Below are 7,836 nucleotides of genomic sequence, written 5' to 3'. Positions count from 1 at the left end.
AGGGGATATTAAAGAAGATGCTGTTGTTTATTCTCCATTTCATGAAGAGTGAGCAGTAGGGGGGTAACTTCAGTGGATTATCTAATCTGGTTTTTAGTATTCCCCGGATTTCTTTGACACCATAGCGTGCTTATACCTTTGGCCCACTTGAAGACCCATCTATCTCTATCTTTTACAAGATGTAGAAGTTGCTGTTGAGAGATCAGGACTCTATCTGGATCAAGCTCCTTAACTGGACATAATGATACACCTCCCCCAAGTCATTAGTCTGATATTTGATTTGCCCTGTATACACATTCTGCTCCCAGCTTTGTATATACCTGTCCTTGGAACTCCTTAATGTTTTTCCCATCCTAGAGAACAAGACCCCTATATACGTAGCTGGTTTCTGTTGTCTCTTGTCTATTTTTCAGAAAGTTATTCTACTTTCCAGTTAACGGATGGTTTGCTTAAATGCTTGGGTGTTGCTAGAATTTTTTTTTCTTCATTCTTTAGATTTCCACTGTATTTCATACAAGATGAAGATATTAGAATACATATCTAATTATAATAAACCACCAATTTAAAACCATAAATTTGCCATATGCCTTATTTAATTTAATGTCTTGACTAACTAGCCAGTCACACAAGGTAGAGAATAAACAGGTATTCTAAATCATTTCCCCTCCCCCCCTTTTTACCATCTCTTAAATTCAAGCCATGTTTATATTTCACAAATAAAAATTCTCCACCAGGTGTTGTAGAGAAGTGTTGAATCACTATATTGTACACCTGAAACTAATATGCTATACTGTAGGTTAACTAACTGGAATTTTTTTTTTTATAAATTAATTTTTATTGGTGTTCAATTTACCAACATACAGAATAACACCCAGTGCTCATCCCGTCAAGTGTACCCCTCAGTGCCCGTCACCCATTCACCCCCCCACCCTCCTCCCCCTCCACCACCCCTAGTTCATTTCCCAGAGTTAGAAGTCTTTATGTTCTGTCTCCCTTTCTGATATTTCTCACACATTTCTTCTCCCTTCCCTTATATTCCCTTTCACTATTGCATCTTCATTTTATTTGGTGCCCACAAGATCAGTTTCTTTTGATTACTCCTTCCTTTCCCTAGGCTCTTCTCTTGGCTTATGCAACAAGATGCCTCTGGCGATCTTGCTAACTCTGAGACCATCATTACTGGCATTCCCTGTTCTTCAATCCAAATCAAGAAATATTTCTATTCTAATTGCTAGTATCTATTACAAGTCATTATTATCCCACTTTTGATTTACTTCAAATATTTCATAACTATTCTCCTCATGCTTCGCATTTTCCCTTTCTGAAATCATAAACTCTGAGGAACTTTTTTTTGTGACTTTGTATACCTTAGCTTAGCACTTATGACACAGTAATATAATTGCCAATTCACTTGTCTTTTATATATCCAGACAGCAAAATCATCAGAGGTTGAGACTGTCTTATTCATCATTATTTTACTAGATCATTGTAAAATATGTGAAATATAAAAAAAAAGATTTGTTTTTCGATGAATATTTTCCTTGATCTATTTAAGTTGCCATTTTATGTTCCTCAATGCTTTCATTATATTTCTCAAACTACCATAATTACGAATTGCTTCTACTTACCAATTACATACTTTTAACATCATGTACCATGAGATGACATCTATCATCATAATTAGCTTGGTCTTCCAGAAACTGTCAGCACTGTAATGTTAACTATTACAATTCCCTCTATATTTTTGTTAATATGCAGAAGGCCGAATAAATGGTCATATGTCTAAGACCAAATTCAAAAAACACTGAATTAGTGCACATATTAAGTTGTATTTCCTTCTAAGGCTTTTTGGTATAAGGAGATGACAAGCCATTAATTTTTTTTTCAGTTCCATTTGGTGTAAACTTACTGAAATCTGGCTACAAGTCAAGAACTTACATAAGAGCTGAGGCTAGAGAAGTGGATAAAGTGGATTCTGAATCCCCAGTATAATTAGATTAAAGTTAAAATATATAGAAATAGGTAACATAATTGATGAAAAACACATCTTATAAAGAGAGAAAAACAAAATGTCTTAGGGGGCATAACATAAGGAGACAAACTAGAGGAGAGGTTGGGAGGAAAGTAGAAATTTGTGAGACTGAGGGAATTAGTGAAGAGTGAAGGCACTTATTTTAAAGAATCAAAATTGCAAGCTTAGAAGCCTCAATGAAAGAATGGCTGGATAAGATACATTCACTGACTGGTGGAAAAAGAGAGAAGCATTAAGTCGAAGGAGCATTAGAACAAAGTAATATATTTGGGACAGGTTTGGATGTGTTTTGAGGTGCTGGCAAAATACCCAAGTGGTTAGATCCAAGAAATGGCTAACTATAAGGAAGGGCATGAGGTGAGGAATTCGCTCCAAACTATAGAAATGGATGTGTGAGATTTCAGTATAAGGTGACAACAGGCTACATGGGAGTAAACGCCTTGTCTGTGGTTTAGGGTGAAAATTCAGTGGTCTTGCTTGCAGCACTGATGTTCCCTCCAGATTAACCAGAAAGCAAAGGAAAAGAAACCTATAAAAGAGGGTGCTATCTCGCCAGGGACAGATGGAAGGCCAGGTGGGTACAAAACATTTCATCATTCTAATAAGATTCCACATGCACATTTCCTGTCAAACCTCTTGCCCCATCCAATAATCTACTTATTTTTTTGTTTCTTTTCATAGAGCTGCATTTCCTGGATTTACACAGAAAAAGAATAATAAAATGTATGGTCACTTAGGTCTGGCTTCTTTTCCTGAACACAATGTTTTTGAGGTTCATCCACATCATAGCTTGGATCTGTAGTTTCTTCCTTTTTATTGTGCAATACCATTTCATTCTATAGATACACCATATTTTATCTATCCGTTCACAAACTGAATGTCATTTCCATTGATTCCATTCTTTTTGGTATTACAAATCATGCTGTGAAGAACATCTAAGTGTGAGCCTTTGTGTGGATATATATACCCGTTCTCTTGGATGGATACCTAAAAGTTGAATTGCTAGGTCACGTGAGAAAAATCTGTTTAATATTTTAAGAAACTGCCAATATGTTTTCCATATGGCTACAACATTTTACATTACTGCCAGCAATGCCTGAGAGTTCCCCTTTCTTCACCCCCTCATCAACATTTATAATTATCTGTCTTTTCATTTCTTTTATTATATTGCTGGAGAGAATTTTATAACAGTTTAGTCAGAACTTGGATTATTTTTCTTCTTTTTTCTAAAAAAGTTTTCTGTGAGTAATAACAAGTGTATTATTGTTATTATTTCTCTTTCAGAGATATAAGACTATTAAGATTTAAATGATTCCTGAAAAAAAATTATTTCTGAAGGATATTTACTCATTTTTATCTTTAAGGGAATTTAGGATTTATTGGTTATGTTTGTGAAAGTCTCTGATCATCATCTTATCACATGATTTGTAGGATATCCTCTCTTTTATGCCTGATATCGGTAACTTATATTTCCTGGCACTTTTCTTTGATTATTCTACCTAGAATTTTATCTTTTTATAATAATTTTTCAAATAATAAAATTTGTTTCCTTAATTTTTTTCTGTGGCTTTTCTTTTTTCTATTTATTGGATTCCTTCTATTATGTTTTATCTTTTAAATAATCTAGGTTTAATTTGTTCTTTGCTTTCTAGCTTAAGGGAAAACTTAGATAATTTAAGAATTTTCCTCATTCTAATATAAGTATTTAAAATTATAAATTTGATTCTAGAATATTTTTAATTCTATCCTGTAATCTGTGACACATTATCTTTGTATTACCAGTCACTTCAAAATATATACAACTGTGGATAAATTCTTTTTATTACTAAGAAATATACAACTTTATCTCCATTAAGTTATTTTTCATGAAAGATGTATTTTAACTGATCATTATGGTGTTGTAATTTGTTTTCTGCATCCACTTATTTGTTGTTATTGGTAGAAATTTTACTTAAACATGGGTTATAAATTCCACAATACATTTCATTGTTTTCTTTCTTTAAACAGTCACCTATCAAATTTCAAGGCTGAATTTAAAAATAAATTCAAATATCAGGGTGCCTGGGTGGCTCAGTGGGTTGAGCATCTACCTTCGACTCAGGTCATGATTTCTAGGTCTTTGGATTGAGGTCCGCATTGGGCTTCCTGCTCAGCAAGGGTCTGCTTCTCCTTCTCTCACTCCTCCTCCCCATAACTCATTCTCTCTCTCAAATAAACAAAATATTTTAAAGTATGAAATTTTTAAAATATTTTATTTATATATTCATAAGAGACACAGAGAGGGAGAGATACAGACAGAGGGAGAAGCAGGTTCCCTGCAGGGAGCCTAATGCAGGACTCAATTCCAAGACCCAGGGATCAGGACCTGAGCCAAAGGCAGACGCCCAACTACTGAGCCACCCAGGTGCCCACAAGTATGAATTTTTAACATTTACCCACTTAGTTATAATTTATATTGCTCTTCATTTCTTTGTGTAGATTTATGTTTCTATGTGATATAATTTGCCTTTAGTTTATTGAAAAATAAAAGAATTTCCTTTAATGCCCTTCCTTCCATTCTTCCTTCCTTCCCTTCTTTTCCTTTCCTCTCCCTCCTTCCCTCCCTCCCCTCTTTATTTTATTAGTGCATGCTTGCTAGTAAAAAAAACCCTCTAATCTTTTATCTCAAAAGTCTTTGTTTCATTTTCATTTATCAAGCATGTTTTCTTTTGATAAAAAGTCTGCCATTTTTTTCTTTTAAAGACATCATCTCAATGTCTTCTGCATTGTTTCAACTTAGAAACCACTGATTTTTTTTTTTTGCCATTCTTTATATGTTAGTTGTTCTTTTTGCTTGTTTTTAATTCTGATTACACTTTCTGTTTACATTAGTTGTCACCACTTAGCTGTGGTCTGTCTAGGATTTTTTGTCTTTTTTAAAGATTTTATTTATTTATTTGTCATAGAGAGAGAGAAAGAGAGGGAAAGAGAGCACAAGCAAGAAGCTCAATATGGGGTTCCATTTAGGATCCCAGGGGCATGAGCTGAGCTGAAGGTAAATGCCCAACCAGTTGAGCCACCCAGGTCCCCCTTTGTTTGTTCCTCTTGCTTTGGGGTTGTTAAGTTTTCTTAAAATATGAGTTAAAATCGTGTTATCAAATTTGGGAAATTTCTACATTATTTCTTTTTTGTTTCGTTTTGTTTTTTTTGCATTCCTAAATGCTTCAGCTTAGGGAGCTTTTCCTGACCTATCAAGTTATATCTAGCTTTTTCTTTTGCAGTATCCAGTCTGCTTTGTAATTTGTTGATAATGTCTTATTTTAAGATAGATGTTCCAGTTCCAGATTTAGTCTTTATGTCATTTACATTGGCCAGTAGAAAACCTTCATCGGATCTATGGTTACATTTATATTTTACATTAAATACTTAAGTATGTTTATAATAGGAATTTTCCAAATCCTTAACTGCAAAACTCCAACATAAAATTATTTCTGAGTGTATCATCATTACCTTGTATTTATTTCTTTACTCCTAGGTGTCGGCCCACTTTTCTTGCTTCTTTGCAAGTCTAGTAAGCATTTAATTGTATTCTAGATATTATGTATATTATCTGTATAGAGTCTGACTTTCTTCTTAAATTATGGTGTAATTACAACGTAAATATAGATTCTTAAGGGAAAAAAACAGCAAAAGATGACTAAAGTAGAAAATAATTGGAAAAAATTTTAAAAAAAGAAAAATTGGAATGGTGAAAAATGTCAAATATACAAAGTTTACTTAATTATTAGAAATTTAATTATTATAGTAAAAGGAAAAATATATATGATTTTTTAAATATTGATATTGAAATAGTATAGGTTTTAATCAAATATTTAAGCCACATATGAATATTGTTTATCTTTTTAAGTATTTTAATTTTATTTCCAGCATTTTAAAAACTGATATTTTTTTTTAATTTTTTTAATTTACTTATGATAGTCACAGAGAGAGAGAGAGAGAGAGAGAGAGAGAGAGAGAGAGAGGCAGAGACACAGGCAGAGGGAGAAGCAGGCTCCATGCACCGGGAGCCCGATGTGGGATTCGATCCCGGGTCTCCAGGATCGCGCCCCGGGCCAAAGACAGGCGCCAAACCGCTGCGCCACCCAGGGATCCCAAAACTGATATTTTCTTAGTTGTGCTTTGTATACCCAAGAATATATTCCTAACAGTAACTCAGTGTAAGTTGGCATATATCATTAAATTATTAGAGGATTACAGTAAGAATGTAAGTGAATTCTTAGAGTTAAGCAAATTACAATGGGATTTATTGAACCCTAAATAAAATATTGAACATGAAAAATATAATTCTGGCATCCTAGAGTAGGAGTCTCAGATTCTTATTAAGCTATTTAGATTTCCTGTGTTTCTCTCCTCCACATTCCACCATCATTTGACAATCACTCTGTATACATTGCTGACTAGGGGTATTAAGAATGTTTATGAGATTTTTTTAAGTCAAAATATAGTGAGATAATTAGATAACTAATGAAGATAATATGGTGTTATTATTTTTTACTACATTTTGAATAAGCACTTTGACCTAAGAAGCAGAACAATTGTAGTTTGTAGTAAACTTTAGGCTCCAATAAAGGGTTATCTACCAAAGGGATGTGTGTGTATGTGTGTGTATCCTAAATGTATTAGGTCTTTTGTTATAAAGTAAAATTCAATGATCAAAGAATACTCATTTTAAGAATTCATATTTGATTTAATTGAACATATTATATAAAAATCATTTAAAAGTCCAAAGAATTCCAATTGATACCATCTTTTAAAGAGATTCAGTGGGATCCCTGGGTGGCGCAGCGGTTTGGCGCCTGCCTTTGGCCCAGGGCGCGATCCTGGAGACCCGGGATCGAATCCCACATCGGGCTCTCGGTGCATGGAGCCTGCTTCTCCCTCTGCCTGAGTCTCTGCCTCTCTCTCTCTCTCTCTCTCTCTCTCTCTCTGTGACTATCATAAATAAATAAAAAATAAAATAAAAAAAAGAATAATCTTTAAAAAAAAAGAGAGATTCAGTAAAAATGAATTCAAATATGAATACTTTAAAACCCAACTATATCTAGCTATTTCTAGTTATTGTTTAATAGCCAGGATTTGTCTTTATCTTGTTCTACATAGTATTACAACTTTGGTTTCTTTTGGTTTCTTTTCTCAGCTTTCTTTTGTAAAGTAAGCCCCCACTTTTATTGCTTTGAAGTTTGTTGTTGGACAAAGTTACAAGTGGGTATTGATTTTTCTTCATGCAAGTTCTAATTGCTTATTTCCTGCACCAGTTGACTTAATTGTTTATTAATGATTTCTTGTTTCTGCTTTGTATTACTGGTCTGTGATTTGTTTCTGAGATAAGTTCAAAATAACATGACTTAAAATAAAGACTTGTAAGTCATTCTCAGTTTTGCTATGTCTGTGGCTTTTTTTTTTGTCTGTGGTTTTTGCAAAAAAGATTTTGATATAAATAAATGCAAAAAGTGGAAATTATGACTATCCTTTTATATGGAAAAAATCTCTTTATCCTCTCTCCTCTCCTCATTTCTCCCTTCTTCTTTATCCTACTTTAGGCCTGGCTACTATTACCATGTCTCCCACATGGTGGAGGGCGAATGTATCCATATAGTGGGATTATTTTTATAGCACATCCTTATGTATGGTACATCCTAATTTATGATATATCCTTACTTCACTTCCTCTAGGAGTTAGAAAAATTCTATGATCTAAGCTTTCCAAATGTGTAGAGAAAGTCTAGAACATGTAAAACTACCTCCTGCATTTATTTGAAAGTTAAA

This window comes from Nyctereutes procyonoides, unplaced genomic scaffold, assembly GCF_905146905.1.
Source record: "Nyctereutes procyonoides isolate TBG_1078 unplaced genomic scaffold, NYPRO_anot_genome, whole genome shotgun sequence".
Classification (NCBI taxonomy): Eukaryota; Metazoa; Chordata; class Mammalia; order Carnivora; family Canidae; genus Nyctereutes; species Nyctereutes procyonoides.
Note: the sequence above shows the minus strand (reverse complement) of the source record.